The 16,325-nt window shown below is 40.6% G+C and overlaps 1 protein-coding gene across 1 annotated transcript in view; it reads left to right on the top strand.

Annotated features, from left to right (window-relative positions):
- Positions 1-460: 460 nt before the first annotated feature.
- The window catches only part of Cdkl5 (cyclin-dependent kinase-like 5), a 210,374-nt gene continuing 194,509 nt past the window's right edge, over positions 461-16,325 (top strand). Inside the window, exon 1 of the mRNA NM_001024624.2 lies at positions 461-551. The gene's annotated coding sequence lies outside the window, so the exon portion shown is untranslated. The remainder of the gene's footprint in view (positions 552-16,325) is intronic.

Raw genomic sequence — 16,325 nt, 5'->3', positions numbered from 1 at the left:
AACCCCCGCATCCACCCCTCTCTCAGTCACGATCTCTCCCTCCCCTTATCCTATTCCTCCCTCATTTCCCCCTCCCCACGTAAGCTCGCAGCCTGAGCCCCGCCCCTCCCAGCCTAGCAGCCCAGGTTGCTAGGGCCTGGCAGGGCAACCAAACCTGGTGCCCCAGGAGGAGCATCGCGAGCGCGCATAAGCGCGTTCGTGTAGTAGAGGGCTAGAACAAGAAATCCTGGTTCTAGGATTTTGGGGGACTCGAGAACGAGCGGCGTGGGCGGGGCGCGCGAGCCCGAACTCGAGCACGAGCGCTTTCTCTTCATTGGCGCCTATTGGTAGGCGGGGCTAAGGCGGGACCTAGCGGAATGAGAGGAGTTTGCCGATTGGGCCAAATGGGCAGACGGGGGCGGTGCGATCATCAAATTAGGCTGCGCGTTCGCTCCGGCGAGAGGGCGGGGCCGGAGGTTTCGATTACTTGTCGCTGCCGCTAGGGAAGGTAAAGCGGTGACGGCGGCCGCGAGAGTGAAGGCTTCCCCGATAGAGGTGGGGGACTCGGCAGGGTGAGTAGTTGCGTCCGCCCGTCAGGCCGTCTCATGTTGGCCGTGTGTCCACTAGCTTGTCTTTAGAGAGGGAACCCAGTCGGTCCACTTAGGAGGGTAACAGAAGGGGTAGCAGCGCAGGTCCCTGCACAACCGGGAGACACGGTGAGGGAGTCCCAAGCTGGAGTCTCCCTCGGCGATCCACCACGAGTCTCTAGGGTCTTCCCGGAAGGGCTGGGGCTGGAATTTTTGGTGCCAAGAGACAGAGGGGGCTGTGCTAGACGTATGGTAGGTCGAGGTCGGACCCCGCGGGGCTCCCCTTTGCTGCAGGTCTGCGGTGTCCCCACCCCGCTGCCCCCGTGGCCAGGGCTCTCCGGGCTTGCAGCAAGGAAAGCCCTTTTCCGCTAGCGCCGAGGAGGGCCCCCCGAAACCCCCGCCCAAGTTCCCAGAGAGCCCGGGACCCGCCGGCAGCTACGACTCTCAGCCCTGGTCCTTCTGACCTTGGCTGCCCGGGAGGGTGGGCGAGCGCCCCGCCTGCAGCCCCGCAGGTTTCTGCCACCTTCCACAGGACAAGTTTCAGGCGTTACTGTGAAGTTCACGGCTGGCGTGCTGGCAGAGAAGCAGAAATTGACCTCTTCTCAGATCTTCCTACCCTTTGGACCTTCATAGAAATTGAATCCTGGGGTTTGGAACCATCTGCCAGAACGAACAGGTCCTCGCACTGACACGTTTTTCTGTTCTCTTCTCTTCTTTTCTTTTCTTTCTTTCTTTTTCTTTTGTGCCCACGTTGGGGTAAAAAATAACCTGGGCATATTTCAGTGTAAAAGCAGATCTTTCTTGGGGGTTTTGATTTTTCGCTTCACTTGAGTTAGGCATGGCACAGATGCTTGGATAAGAAAAGCCTGACCTTAGTCAGGCTAGACAGACTAGAAGGATGCTGTGATATTTAAATAGTTGCAGATCAGTATTCTGTTAACACAATTATTTTTAATTGGCTGAAATTTAAGCTGATTTTAGAAAGTATTGACACAGAATAATTTCTTTCCGCGCATCTGATTTAGGCTTGTTTGAACGTAATGGTTATGTAGGCAGTATAAAAGATTACACAAATTAATTTGTCTGAGAGTATTTGACTGGAAAAAAGAGGCATAAATATGTATAGAATATAGGATTAGGGTTTTAGGTAACATCTGCTGGAACACTTCCAGCTTGTTTGTTTCTTGCTGTAGGGTTACAAAAAAGACATTTTGACTGAGACACTTTGGAATTTATAGACTGCATAACATTTAGATGTAAATTCGTTTTTAATTCCTTTAAGTGTATTAAAATGTTTCAGTAAAATGCAGAACGGGTGTGTTTTCTTATCCCTGTATATCTGGCGTTGAAGGGGGAGTATGATCTTACATTTAACAACCCAACTAAGATTCATTAATAATAAAAACATAAAAGGCCTACCCCCATCTTTCTGAGAATGAAGATTTAAGTACCTAACGAGCCTTTTCCTTATTAAAAGAACTATTTTGGGTTGGAGCTTTTTTGGCGTTGATGCTGGAATGGGAGTAAGGAAGCCTGCAGCAGTATTACCAGTTTGACACCACCAGTGGGTGTTTCTGTTGACAAATGCCGAGAGGAGAACAGTTGAAAAGGAAATCTTTTTTGGGTGGTGGGATGGGGTGGGGTAAGGAGGGGAGGTGAGGGGAGAAGGAGCCAGAAGAGAGAAGCTGTAAAACTAAAGCTGCCAACACTGTGTGTGCTGGGCTTTGCACAAGTACAGGGCAACCTAATTAGGGAGAAGAATACCATTTGGCTGCATTAAAGACTAGAACTCCAAAAGAGGCATACTAAATAAAGTTAACCATTCCAAGAGTGTTTACTAATCCACCATGTCTGAGTACTTGGGAAGAGGGCTTCTCTTCTGGAAAGGGCATCAAATTCTTTTGAATTGGCTTGTCTTTTGAACATAGTCAGTGCAGTGGTTCATTTGTTAGGTAGAAATAGAAAGAGTTTACTGTCCTCATTGTATGGATTTAGCAGAGCTCCTAAGCCTATTTTTTTTTTAAAAATATAATAAAAAGAACTTGGTATGTTAGAAAAAATATTCAGAAATAAAATTTCTTCCCCAGGGAGGCATTATTTTTATCACTGCTTAGTCTTATATTAATGCCTTAGGGACTCCTTAAGCACCCCTGTCAGGGTTCTGATTTTGTTGTTTATGCAAGGGTCTTGGAGTTACTTAAATCAGGGATACAGCTAGTATGCTCCCTGAGGTGGTTTTTTTTTTTTTAAGGTTTCCATTGAGAGAAATTGCAGGGACATCTCATATAAATGAAGAATAGAAGGTTGACTGATTGTGAATTAAATGCATTGTGTTCCAGATAGTCTACATCTAAGAAGAACCAGACTTTACATGGCATTTTCTGTTTTGAAGGTGTAATATTCTTACACTACAAACCTTCAGTACAGAGGTGGAAAAATCCCTCTAAGTATGCATTTTCCCCCAACCTGTTTCTCCACACTGGCTAGGAATCTATGAGAGACTCTCAGCCACAGTTGCATTGTTGAAAACGACAGCAGCTCCTCTTGCAGGGTGATTTACATTTCCGTTTACTTTATAATAGAACATTGAGCTGTAGCTGAGATATAAGCTTGTAGGAAATTTGTAAAGAAGTGAGCTGGGGAATATTTTCTTATCTGTTAACATTTTCACCCTTTTCTTCCATTTTCACAGCATTGGTGGTGATCTCCTTTATTTTAATAGGATTTTAATGTTTGGCTGTTCAAAAGTGTGCTAATATGAAATTTTATTTTTGGCAGTTAGTGTGAGAGTATGATACTCTAGTATAACAAATTGATGTCAAATAATAACATGAGTCATTTAAAATGAACAAAGCAGTCCACTTGCATAGATCTGAAATAGGAGGAAGATCTTTTATATAACTCTTTAGTACAACACCAGCAAGATTTGAGATATTTAGTTGTTTTCTGATTCAAAAAGATTTTTTATTCAGAATCAGATAACTTTAGATCTTAAAGTTTTATTTTTGGCAACATCAAATTTCTTGACAGAGGAGAAGATAAAATGTCAAAGGTCGCTCACCAGCTGATAATTGTGTCAGGACCACATATTTCAAATTAAAAAAATAATGCAAAATCAAGACATTTAGAACTGGAGCTGTAACTCAGGCAGAGTCCGTGGCTTTGAATTGGCTCCTTACAGAGGCAAGTGGGAAGGTAGTCTGCATTTAAGCTCTCTGTATGAGCATCCACTTTGCTTTCAATCTTAAAATCTTTCCTTTTTGTTTTTTTCATTTTTTTGATAATTAATTTTTTTAGCATTTGGATTTTTGTTTTTTATTTTCTTGAGATAGGGTCTCATTTTTAATTCAGGCTTTCTTGGAACTAACAGTGTAGCCCAAGGTGGCCTGGAACTTGTGGCAATCCTCTTGCCTCGGCTTCCCAGGTGCTGGGATATGTTTGGTCTAGATTTAACATTTTGATATTTTTTTTTTTAGAAATTCCCCTTTATATGCAGCAGTGCATGCATTAGTGAATTATTTAAATGTGGAGTCTCATTTCTCATTTAAGTTTATACACTTCTTCATATGGAGATATGAATTTGGGAAGCATTTCCATCAGTGCATATGAAAACTGAGACAGAGGATTTTCTACCTACAGAGATATTTAACATTTAAATATTTCAGATTTGGGAATTAACAGAAAATTATTTATTAGATTAAAAGGACTAGGCTCTTGGAAATCTGTTGTCAATACATTGAATTAAGCCGTTTCACGTAAAGATATTTGTTTTGGGGGTAGTTCTCATCAGACGTTTTGGGTGCAGCCTCTCTTTTGTATATAGTCTGCTCTGTAATTTTCATAATGCTACATCCATTGACCACTATTGAATATCAGATGCTATGGCAAATTATTTATTCACGTGCATGCATGTGTACTCACAGCCTATCTCATATACATGTCAGACGAGCTCAGAAATAATTTGCACATATTAGCTAGCTAGTCAGCAGAAGAGGCAAAATTGCCATCCAAACCGGTCTGACTTGAAATTGTGCTTTTCCAAGCCCTGCTTTCTGCTTCTTTTAAAGAGTGTGGTTCCTTAAGCCTGTTTTGAATTCATTGTGTACATTGTGCCTGGGGAGTCCTGGAGGTACACATTTGCTTCCTGGGTTGATGGGCCTCATTGGCAAGGCTGCCTAGACTCTTGCGACATGGTGGACTAGACTAGATCCATCAAAACTGCTGGTTAGGACAACCCAGAAGTATAGACTTTTTGCAAATACCTTGGTTTGAGTATTTCATAAATGAAAGTTGTACATATAATTATGTATGTCTAAAATGAGATAATTGTTTCAATCATGTGTGTCCAAAATGAGATAATTGTTTCTAGTTAAACACTTGGTGCTTCATGTTTCTGCATATTCATTATAGGCTTACATTGGCTGATTAAATTTACTAATAAAGATTATGTAGATAAAGTAATAAATAAAGATTTAGTAATAAAGATTATGAAGATATCCTTTGAATTCAGTTTTATCTTTGTAGGTATGTGTTGCTAGGGTATTGCACATTCTAGGCAAGCCCTCTACTATTAGCTACATTCCTAATAGTATCCTCCTAATCCCACTTTTCTTCCCCATTAAAGGAACTCACCTTTTGTATTCCAGACAAGACTTGAACAATCTTTTCCTGTCTTGATGAAGAATTCTGCCTGGAGCTGCAATTTACAGGCCTGAAATTCCAGGCCTGGCTAGGTATATGCTTGAAGTGGCAGCTATTACGATTTCCAGATGGATATCTTTTCAGTAATTATAATGACTTAAGTAAAATAAAACTGAGAGGTAAAGTTTAAACAGGTACATTGTTCTTGTTTCTTTTTTTTTTTTAAATTATCTTATGTATTTGAGTACACTGTAGCTGTCTTCAGACACACCAGAAGAGGGCATCGGATCCCATTACAGATGGTTGTGAGCCACCATGTGGTTGCTGGGAAATGAACTCAGGACCTCTGGAAAAGCAGTCAGTGTTCTTAACCACTGAGCCATCTCCCCAGCCCTTGTTCTTATTCTTTAATTTTTTTTAATTTTCGTGTATATGTGTGTAGGTATCCAAGAGGCTGGAAGAGGGTGTCTAGATTCTTTGGAACTGAAGTTATAGGAAGTTTTAACTGCCTGATATGGTGCTAGGAATTGAACTCTGGTCTTCTGGAAGAACAGAGCAGCAAGCCCTCCCAACCCCTGAGCCATTTCTCTGACCCCCCCCCGCCCCCGTTCTTGTTCTTGTATCTTAATACATAGAGATTGACCTCTAATGAAATATTTGCTCTTGAAAGCAGAATTGTGGGGCTGAGTTGTAGGCCTTTCAGTGGGGTGCTTGTCTAACTTCCACAGAGCCCTGAGTTGGATCCTTAGCTCCACATACACAGGAGGTGGAAGAGAGATCTGTAATCTCTAGCATTCAGGAGGCACCAAGCTCTAGCCCTTCATAAAGTGTGTGTGGTGGCATATGCCGAGAATCCTAGTACTTGGGAAGATTAGATCATCAAAGTCACTCTTGGCTACGCAGTGAGTTTAAAGCCAGCCATAAGATGCTATTATTTTTATTATTATCATTATTATTATTTTAGAAAAGGTAATTTTCTAGGTAATACTTTGTGTGTGGTAGTAGTAGTAGTAGTGATGATGATGATGATGAAGAAGAAGAGGAGAAGGATGCTGATTTCTCTTTACATTTTTATCACATTTGTTTCTTTTGTGTGTAGGCGTGGCTGGTCATCCACATGCCATGGCACTTGTGTGGAGGTCAGAGTATAAATGCAGGAGTCTGTTCTCTCCCTCCACCATATGGGGCTCAGGGATTGAACTCAGGTGATAAGGCTTGGCGGCCAGTATCATTACAAGCTGAGCCATATTGCCAGCCATATTAGTTTTAAAGCAAGACAGCCAAACTGTTCAAGATTAGTTTGAAAGAACGCTTACAGGTTCCTGTGAAAGAAGAGAAGAGAAGGACATGTCATCTTTGTTTTTCAGTTGATAAAAGTCATTTTTGTCATTTAGTGATGGGTATTATAGAGCCTCGGGACCAGAAGTCTTTTTGGCCAGATCAGAGAGATGTTGTGCGTAGATGGAGCCTTGAAAATATTTGTTGATTTCTGTACAAAGTACAGCTTTCCAACATACAACTTAACACTTGTTTTAGAACAACAGTCTCAATGTGTAGCCCTGGTTTGCCTGGAATTCACTGTGCAGATCAGGCTGACCTTGAACTCAAAAACATCCACCTGCTTCTGCCTCTCTAGTCCTAGCATTAAAGATATGCAGTGCCACCCCCCAGCAAAAGTAGCTCTTATTAAAAAAGTATGCTAATCATTCTTTAATAAATTTATGGAGATTTATAGCCACTACTGTCAATTTTCAGAATATTTCAATCATTTAAAAAAATTTTCTCCTTGAAACATAGTTTTTGAAACTCAGTTTATCTGTTACAACTAGGCCACAGACACCAGTGATATCGTAAACGATATATTTAAAATATAATTTCTTTTTTTAAAAAAAGATTTATCTATTTATTTCATGTGTGGGTATACTGTCACTGTCTTCAAACATACCAGAATTTGGCATTGGATGCCCATTACAGATAGTTGTAGCCACCATGTGGTTGCTGGGAATTGAACTCAGGACCTCTGGAAGAGCAGTCAGTGCTCTTAACCACTGAGCCATCGTCTCTCCAGCCCTAATAATTTCTTTTTTTTTTTTTTGGTTTTTCAAGACAGGATTTTTCTGTAGCCCTGGCTGTCCTGGAACTCACTTTGTAGACCAGGCTGGCCTCGAACTCAGAAATCCACCTGCCTCTGCCTCCCAAGTGCTGGGATTAAAGGTGTGTGCCACCACCGCCCGGCTTAATATATAATTTCTTATACATGTCATAATGTTTGTGTTTCATTTTTATCTATCTGGTGTGTGTGCGTGCATCTGTGTGCCTGTGTGCCTGTGTGTCTGTCTGTACATGAGTATGTGAACATGCAAATGAAGGGCAGAGGACAACTTTCAGGAATCAGTTCTCTCCTTCCACTATGTAGGACTTGAGGAATAAACTCATTAAGCTTAGTGGAAAATACCTTTCTTACAGAGCCACCTTTCAGACCAGTTTCAAGTTTTTACCTAAGCACAATTCTTAGTAGACTATGAAGAATCATACTACAAATAGCTCAAGTTACCTTGTGTTTGTGGTTTTATTTTATTTAATTAGTAATGTTTGGGGAATGAGTCTCATATAGCCCAGGCTGATCATACACCTCTGTGTAGCCAAAGCTGGCCTTTACGTCCATCTCTCCCTGAGTGTTGGGAGTACAATTGTGTGCCATCCTATTTATGTTGTGCTGGGGATCAAATCCTGGGCCTCAATCAAGCCAGGCAAGTGTTGTACCAAATGAGTCACATTCCCAGTCCTGGCTTCAATTTTTTTGCAAAGCTAGCAAATAAAATAGCATCATTCTTAGTGATATATGAGAAACGCATAGAAAAGAAATTGTGGGAAAAATTATACAATCATTGTATAAGGAAAACTCACTTTCTGATATAAGACTATGGGCAGAATAATTGGTTTTCTTTATACTGGACCAGTGCTGTTGTGCTGTTTACTCTTTGATCTCTTATTTGAGTTCTGATTGTCCTAGACAGATCATCTCTGCTGTGCATGTTATAGGACACCCTTCATTGTATTCAGATACCCAGATATTTTGTACTTTGCGTTGCTTCAGACTGGATGGTGGTGGGATTTAGACATGGTTTTCTTACATCATTTTTCTTCTTAGTTATCATTTATGTGGACTGGAGAATAAAGCAAAAATTCTGCCATATTGCACTATCTTGGTCTTTGCCTAGTGTGTTGATGATGTAGGTAGGGAGTGCTTATAATATAGCTTGTACATGTTATCCTTATATAATAAAGGATAATGGTTTGGTTGGAAGTGATTAGAAAACTGTGCCTAAATTTTAGATAAACAATTCTTGTGGGAAAGTGACTCTTAAAAGTGCTAGGTAGAGGGCTGGAGAGATGGCTCAGTGGTTAAGAGCACTGACTGCTCTTCCAGAGGTCCTGAGTTCCATTCCCAGCAACCACATGGTGGCTCACAACCATCTGTAATGGGATCTGATGCCCTCTTCTGGTGTGTCTGAAGATAGCTACAGTGTTCTCATATAAATTAAATAAATAAATCTTTTTTAAAAAGTGCTAGGCAGGTAAATCATTTACTCTGTATGGTAGGTTGTATCTGGATTTGTAATAACAAATTAGACAAATACTGCTGGATCGATATTAATAGATTATTGTCAATTTAGTCATAATTCTTTGAAATAGTTTCTAATCTTTAACAGTGATGAATGTTTCTTTTGTTATTTTTATATCCTTTCTAAGAGAGAGGCCTAATATCAAGTAGTAATATCTGGAAATAACTTGTTTGTTTTGTGTATATGTGGGTTCTTGAGTGTACCCTATTTGTACAGTGGCTGCAGAATCCAGAAGAGGGCATCAGATCCCCGAGAACTAGAGTTGCAAGCAGCTGTGAGTTGCCTGATGTAGGTGGGGGAAAAGGAACCTGGTCCTCTGTGAGGGTATTAAATATTCTTAACCACTGAGCCATTTCCTCAGCACTGCAATAACTTTAGATAGAGAGTGGGTTTTGACAGCAAGAAAACAGGTTTCTGGGAGCTAATAAAGCATGGATGAATACATTTAAATTTTAAAAAAATATCTATTTTTTAAAATTTATGTTTTACTGTTTAATTGTGTGTATGCAAGTGAGTGTGTGAGTGTGTGTGTGTTGGTATATGAGTATAGATGCCCAAGAAAACCAGAGGAATTGAATCCCTTAGAGCTAGAATGTAGGTGCAGGGAATTGAACTCATGTTCTGTGTAAGAGTATACTCTCTTTTAGTGACTAAGCTGCCTCTCCAGGCCTTGTCTGTCTGTCTGTCTGTCTATCTACCTATTATAAGTACATTAATATTTATAAATATTCTGTGTGCCTGTATGTATTCATGCACATGTATATGGAATGAGTAAGAGGTCAAAGGACAGTTTTTAGGGATTGGTTCTTCATTCTACTGTGTGGGTTCCTGGGATTGCAGTTAGGTTGTCAGACTTGGCCGAAAGCACTTTTATCTACTGAACCATCTCATTGGGCCATTTTTTTTTAAAGATTGACTTAAATTATTTCATGTAAGTTGCAGTTACAGATCTTTGTATTATGTCTAGAGATTAGATTCTTGGAAAAATGAGATTAAGTTTCATATTAAACGTATAGGAAGATATGGCAAATAAAAACTGGTGCTAAATAGGGCTAAGGAGCTGGGTTAGTTGGTAAAATACTTGCTATGTGTGCATGAGGACCTGAGATTAGTCCCTACCACTCATGCTTAAAAAAAAAAAGAATGAATTCAATTGTATTTTTTTGTTGTTCTCATAATGCTTTGTGTGGGTTTATTTATATATGTATTTATTTGTTTTTACTGTGCAGGTCTTGATTTCTGATTTTGTTCTTAGGGGTTTTCTGTGTGTTCGAGTGTGCATGTCTCTGTGTGACTATGTGTGTGTGTGTGTCTGTGTGACTATGTAGATGTTTTGGCTCTTTTTTTCTGTTTATTTTGCCCTATTCTGGATTTTATTTTATTGCTATTTTTACCTGCCTATTTTCTAATGCGTGAGAGAAAGAAAGACGTCGAGTGGTTTAGAGTTGGAGAGGAGACTATAATCAGAATATATTGTGTGAAAAAAATCTATTTTTCCTTTTTCCCTTTACTTATTACTTATTCACTTTACATCATGATTGCAGTCCCCTCCCTCCTCTCCTTTCAGTTTCACCCTCACACCCGCTCTCCTCCCCCTCCTCCCCCCTTCTCCTCTGAGATGATATGAACCCATCCTGGCACATCAAGAGCATCCTCTCCCACTGAGGCCGGACAAGGCAGCCAGTTAGGAGAAAGGGAACCAAAGGGAGGCAACAGAGTCAAGTCCCTTCTCTAATAGTTAGAGGGCCCACACAGAAACCATGCTGCACATCTGTTACATATGTGTAGGGGGCCTAGGTCCAGCCCCTGCACACTCTTTGGTTGGTGGTTCAGTTACTGTGAGCCAACATTGGTCTAGGTTAGTTTACTCTGTAGGTCTCCTTTTGGTGTCTTTGACCTCTCTAGCTCCCACAATCCCTCCTCCCATTCTTCCACAAGCCTTCCGGAACTCCCGAGTAATGTTTGGCTGTGGGTTTCTGCATCTATTTCCATCTGTTGCTGGATAAAGCCTCTCAGAGGACAGTTATGCTAGGCTCCTGTCTGCAAGCACAGCAGAGTATCATTAATAGTATCAGGGTTTGGCTCCTCCCCATGGTATGAGTTTCAAGTTGGGCCAGGTATTGGTTGGCTGTTCCCTCAATCTCTGCTCCATCTTCATCCCTGTGTATCTTGTAGGCAGGACAGATTTGGGGTTGAAGGTTAGTGGATGGTTTGGTGTCCCCCTCCCTCTACTGGAAGTTCTCCTGGCTACAGGAGGTGGCCACACCAGCCTCTATATCCTAGGCTGCTAGTAGTCTCAATTAGGGACACCCACATAGACTCCCAGGAGCCTTCTGTCTCCCACATTTCAGTCTCATCCCAGAGATGCCCCCCCCACTGATTTCTCTTCTCTCTCCCACCCTACACCTCCAATGTCTATTTTATTTCCCCTTCTGAGTGACATTAAAATAAAATACATTTAATGAAGAGTAGGGGTGACAAACACACACTTGTAACCCCAGAGGTGATGGTGGTGAGATGGAGACAGGTCAATCCCAGAAGTTTTTTGGGACAGCTAGTCTGACTGAATCAGTGCCTCCAAGTTCCTTGAGAGACTTTGTTAAGTGCAGAATGGTAGAGAAAGTCACTAGATATTGACCTCTGGTTTCCATACAAATGTGAATACCCAAGTACACACATGTGCATATAAGAACATGTACATATGCATACACCCCACCCTCCACAACATGATGATGAATGATAGCTGAAGAAAACTTGTTGGATTGGATTTGCTGAATTACCCTGATGTTGGCCAGTTGTAGAAACTAGTTTCCTGAGAAGTAGAATCTTAAAGAGATCTTCAGAGTTGGTTCAGAAAGGAATACCCTAGAATTAATCCACATTCCCATTCTTGTGGGACATACAGACTTTAATTGCTAGTAATAACTAATAGTATTTCAACTAAATTCAAATTTCAAATCATACAATACATACACAAAAAAGGTTTTCTTTATTTTCTTTTGAAGCGGAGTTGGAGTTTATTAAAGGGGATTTATTTTTATGTGTGAGGTTGTTTTATTTACTGCTGTGTCTGTACACTGCATGCATATTTGTGGAGACCAGAAGAGGATGACAGATCCCCTGAAACTGGAGTTGCAGATGATTACCAGCTGTCATGTGGTGCTGGGATTTGAACCCAGGTCCTCCAGAAGTAGCCAGTGCTCTTAACTGCTGAGTTGCTCTCCAGTCCTCAAATGTATTTTTAAGCATAGATTTAAGTGTGGTGGTAGTTATGATGATTGTGGTTGTGGTGGTGGGTGGCAGGTGGGGAGTGGCTAATGGAAAGACATATACGTGGTTAATCAAAAGGTTAATAGAAAAATTAATATATGCTGAGCAAAGGTGTGGTTTCTCAAGGGAGCATCACAGAAAAGGCTATTCTTTATTGTGCTTATTGAAATTGATGGATGCAAACAAAGGTTCATTTTGTGCAAATTGGAATTTCGTACTGCATCAGTTCTTTATAAGAACAACCTATCTTACATCCTGAGACCTGTTTTTTGCTTCATTTAACAAACACTTAATGAGTAACTACTGTGGTCCTGCCCTCTAAGAGTTTAGTATTGAGATGGAGACAGAGGAGAGAGGAGGAAGTCACCTGTGGGAACAAATGACATGGTTAAGGTGGATGATCTATCCTGAGGCTTGATAGGAAGGCCATCTTGAGGTAACTTTTCAGTGAATTTTAAGGATAAGAAGGATTGCTTTAATTGGAAACAAGTTTTCCAAGAGAGTGGGTGCAGATGCCCTGAGGCAAGATGCGAGTTAGAGGCTTGAGAGAAACAAGACCTTTGGATTCTAGCTTGTGAGTGTGTGTGTGTGTGTGTGTGTGTGTGTGTGTGTGTAATGGTTAAATGGGTAAAACTAGAAAGGAGACCCAGAGATCAAAAGAGGTGTTGAGGAACAGGCCATGGAAGGCAAAAGAACACATGTGACATGAGATCTGAAAGGAGAGTAGGGGAAATGTACGAATAGAGGGAGAGGGACAAGAGAAGATAGAGGGAGAAGAGAGTATCCTTAAAAAAAAACCCACATTGCTTTGAAAATGCCGTAAACTGAGGGACTGGAGAGATAGTTCAGTGGTTAAGAGTACACACTGCTCACGTTCAGTCCCCAGCATCCATGCCAGGTGGCTCACAACAACCTGTAACTAGCTCCAGGGATCTCATCTTTTCTTCTGGAGTCCTGGGGGCTCATGTTCACACACTGCCTTGTACATAATTAAAAAATAAAATTAAAAACATCGCAAAAGAAAATGCCATAATGCTATCTAATGCCCTTGTATGCTAATTTTTGTTGGATTTATTGATTTTATATGTATGTTTGGTTTTGCCTGCATGTCTGCCTGGTGCCAGCAGAGGTCAGAAAAGGGAGTCAGATCCCCTGGAACTGGACTTACAGATGGTTTTGAGCCACCATGTTGGTACTAGGGATAAAATCCAGGTCATCTGCAAGAAAACAAGTGCCCTTAACTGTTGTGTCATCTCTCCTGCCCCCTTGTATGCTAATTACAGATAATGTTAAGAAGGAAGATTTTACAATGGCTAGAAAGGAGGAAAGACAAAGAAGAAGGCAGCGGTCAGTAGTAGCCCAGTAGCCCCACTGGTTTCCTGCCTGGCTCCTGGGGGACTGTTGGAGACTTTAAGCAGGAGTACACTGTGAAATGCAGGGCTGCAATCAAGCCAAGAGTTTCAGCTTAGCAGAATCTTGGTAGTTTGTCAAAAAGGTCATATTCTCTGCAAGGTAAAATATTCTTCTCATCACATTACAATTTTTGCAACTGCTTCCTGGATTGATTATAACCTGTAGTACTCTTCTCATTGTTTTTCTAGAAACTACCTTTACTTTTCCTAAGATTCCTTTTCTCTTTTACCATTCTGTTAACCTTATATAGCAATGCCATTTCTATTTATAACTGAATTAAAATATTTTTTCTAATGATTTCATTTTTTCTCTTCCTTATTTAAACTTAAAACTCTGCTGGTTCCCCCTCATCCCATTTATCTGCTGAAGTTATTTAATGCCTTGATAAAACATTTTATTAAATATCAACATTATGTTTGAATTATTCATTTGTCTCTCCAAATACATTTCAGATCTGGTCTAATATTTCTCAACATGTATGCTGTTTCTTTCCTGATTTCTAACCTTTTTTGTGTACTTATAGTGTCTTTAGGTAATTTTGCTTATACTCTTTAAGGACATCAGACTCCAGGAAGTGTAGCACTTCAAATCTCATTTTTTGTGATCTTGTCTTTTATATTAAACTATTCTGTGTTAGACTTCTATTTTTCTTTACTTTCTCATTGTATACACATGTGCCACTGTGTGATATAAGCCAGAGGAGAATGTCTTGAATCCTGCTCTGTCACTTTCTACCTTAACCTTGTGTGGCTGGCCAGTACCCCTAAATCAATCCTCTTGTCTGATCCCAGATCCCCAGTAACAAGGAAGTTAGGGACACGAAAGGTCACACCTGGCTTTTTTACACAAGTCCTGGGTATCTAAACTTAGGCTTTATGCTCTTAACGCACTTAGCCCTCCAGCCCATGTGTTCAGATTAACTTACGTATGCTCATGCTATGCAGAGGTGCCTATTTTAAATATCCAGGTTATTTATTTCATTCTCCTACAGTAAGCATTCTAACATGTTTAGGAGATGTTTGTTTAGACCAAGTCTCAAGTAGCCTTGCTTTTAGTAGAGGGTGATTTTGAATTAGAGGGGCATGCTGCCATGCCAAACACTGCAAAAAATTGGTTTGCCTTGCTGAGTACATGAGGTTCAGGTCTTCATTGCTTTAGAATTGCTAACTCCTACCTGTATTGAATGCTGCTTTTGCCCCTATACATATGGAAATAATAACCACAGCATCATCACCTTCTTCTTCCCTGATGTCCTATGCAGTCCACCTTTTGATGTAGCCTTTCACTTAGCTTACTTTCAGCATTGGCTCTTAGGCTTTATTGAACTGTCCCTGTACCTGTGCAGTTTGCTTGCCTGTCCTCCCTCCCTTCCTCCCCACTTGATTGGTGGCTATCCCTTGCTACCTTTCATGGTGGTTAAGAGTTTGAAAATGGTTTATGTCAATTTTTTTTTCAGTTTTATCCAGACCAGGGTATGTACTTGAAAATAATTGCCTCTCTTCCAAATTAAGAGCATGAAGCCAATATTTTTATCCTAGCGGTTTCTCCAGTCTCCAGAGTTAACGCCCCTGATTTAGAGGTGTGTTTTGAAGTCTGTCTGTCTGTATGTGTGCAGTGTTGGTAAAGGAAATCGACACTTTCTTGGCTGACTTTGTGCTAGGGTAACAGTTTGATTAGTAGAGTATCATTGTTATTTTCTTCAGACAACTGAGAGAATGTTGACATCAATATAAGCAATGGTGATGTTCTGTAAGCCAGCAGAGAGGCCAAATGCAGGACTAAAGCACTGGGTAATAAATAGCACATTCAACTGGAGAAGCAGGGGACAAGTGGCTGAGGCAGACTTAAGGCAAAAGAAAGGGGCAAAGAGTGCTTTGAGAGTGGGTGAAAAGAATCTTAAGAGAGGCCTAGAAATGTCAGGTAAAAGGAATGGGCCTTAAGAGGGTATTTTCAAGACATGGGTCCACAAATAGGCATGTAAACCTAGGAGAATTGTAAAACTAACAATAACAAAGAAGTGAATTTGTGTACTGTGTGCTTCACATTGTCCTGGGATTTTGGCTTTCTTTCATTATGGCCCATAAGAGTATATGAATATCAAAACTAGTAGTTTAAATAGTGTTGTGTCTTAGGGAAATGGACGAGTATATGATATTTGTTATGAGTTATAAACTCTGTGATGGTATGGTGTAGGCTCAGCATGTGGCACATAGGAAATGCTCAGTAGACATTTCTCCTGTGAAAGGTATCCCTTTGCTGCCACAAAAAATTGGGAGTCTCGTGCCAGTACCTTCTTTTTGGGTGTTTCTCTATATTAGGTACTCATCTAGTGAATTTCCCTTTCAGTTCAGCCTGTAGAAATGTGCTATCCTTGGCCCCACATTGGTACATGAATTGGTGCTGATGTCTCCCTATGGAGAGCTCTAAACTTTCCTGCCAGTGTTAATAGTACAGTGGATGATTGAGCATGGGGGGACATACTGTTGGAGCAGGATACCGGGGAGGCAGGACAGCGATCAGGATGTAAAGTGAATATAAAAACTAATGTCGTATTTTCAGATGACCTGGATAGACAGCAAAGGAATCAAATTCCTTAAATAAAAATGTATTGACTTAATACAATAAATAATTTTATACATTAAAAAACCATTTACACAGTTTTTAAAAAAATATAGTATATGAGAAGGCCAAAGCTGAAATGAAGTTTTTTTTAATAATGTATTCTACTAGTTAATGTAATTGCAGAGTCCTTGTTCATAATAATCTCTCTTTGACTTCATCTCTTTTTCTCTCTCTTTCTCTCCTTCCC

This window comes from Mus musculus, chromosome X (genome assembly GCF_000001635.26).
Source record: "Mus musculus strain C57BL/6J chromosome X, GRCm38.p6 C57BL/6J".
Lineage (NCBI taxonomy): Eukaryota > Metazoa > Chordata > Mammalia > Rodentia > Muridae > Mus > Mus musculus.
The sequence above is the reverse complement of the archived record's forward strand: the minus strand, read 5'-3'. Positions and strand labels throughout refer to the sequence as shown.